Raw genomic sequence first — 1,132 nt, 5'->3', positions numbered from 1 at the left:
TTTGATCTAATAAAAGCGTCCCTTCCATCTCTGGTCGGGACTCTGTTTGCATGTATTAGCTCTAGAATTACCACAGTTATCCAAGTAACGTGGGTACGATCTAAGGAACCATAACTGATTTAATGAGCCATTCGCGGTTTCACCTTAATGCGGCTTGTACTGAGACATGCATGGCTTAATCTTTGAGACAAGCATATGACTACTGGCAGGATCAACCAGGGAGCTGCGTCAACTAGAGCTGAGCAGCCGGCCGCCCGGGAGTGTGTCCCGGGGGCCCGCGCGAACACGCAAGCGTCCGCTCAATTATTCTGCAAACAGGAGGAGGCTGAGCTCCCCTGCACAACACACCTCGAAACCCTCTCAGGTCCCGGCGGCGCGCAGCGCCGTCCTAAGTACTTGGTCGGGTTCGAGAGAGGCGCAATCGCCCGGAGTTAGGCGAGTAGACGCTTTAGGTGCGACCACCCGTGCTCCCAACTGAGCTTGCCGCTGCCGACAGAGGCCCGGGAGCGTGCTGTCGTGGCATTGCCGGCGGGAGACAACACGCGCCACCTACGGTGACCGGCAGCTCCAACGCCAGCGCCACAGAAGGACAAAAGCCCTACTTGGGTGCCGAAGCGAACTCTCCCAGCACAGCGCACGCGCCAACACGTCCGCACAGCTGCGATACAAACCACCTGCGAGAACCGCTGGGGCGACCGAGCAGCAGACGGCGTCGCGGCGCCGAGCGCCGGGCGGCGGCGCATCCTCAGCGCACAAAGTCCTCAATCGGACCAGCACACTGCAGATGGCCACCGCGCTTCGCACCGGGCCCGCGAGGACCTACTTTGGCCGCAAGGCGCCGCGAGCAGGGGGCGCCGGCGCGCAGCTGCGCCGCCTGCCGCGTCCGTCGGCCGGCGCGCCTGCCACCGGCCGCCCCCACCAGCCGGCTGTAGCGCGTGCGCCCACGCACCGCGCTGCCAGCACGCCGGGCGGCCCCCCCTCACCGGCCGGGGACGGTCCCACCCAGCCACCGCCGCGTATCGCCTCACACCCAGATCCCCTTTCACGTTCGTGGGCATGGTGGGTCCCCTTTCACGTTCGTGGGCATGGTGGGTATCCCTGAAACAACCGGTTAATAGCTCGACCGATCGTC

General features: G+C 64.0%; 1 non-coding gene across 1 annotated transcript in view; it reads right to left on the bottom strand.

The window, feature by feature from the left end:
- The window catches only part of LOC126447246 (small subunit ribosomal RNA), a 1,909-nt gene extending 1,687 nt beyond the window's left edge, over positions 1-222 (bottom strand). Inside the window, exon 1 of the ribosomal RNA XR_007583692.1 lies at positions 1-222. This exon is cut by the window's left edge and continues 1,687 nt beyond it. This is a non-coding gene — a ribosomal RNA (small subunit ribosomal RNA).
- Positions 223-1,132: the final 910 nt, after the last annotated feature.

This window comes from Schistocerca serialis, unplaced genomic scaffold, assembly GCF_023864345.2.
Source record: "Schistocerca serialis cubense isolate TAMUIC-IGC-003099 unplaced genomic scaffold, iqSchSeri2.2 HiC_scaffold_504, whole genome shotgun sequence".
Lineage (NCBI taxonomy): Eukaryota > Metazoa > Arthropoda > Insecta > Orthoptera > Acrididae > Schistocerca > Schistocerca serialis.
Note: the sequence above shows the minus strand (reverse complement) of the source record. Positions and strands in the feature narration are given on the sequence as shown.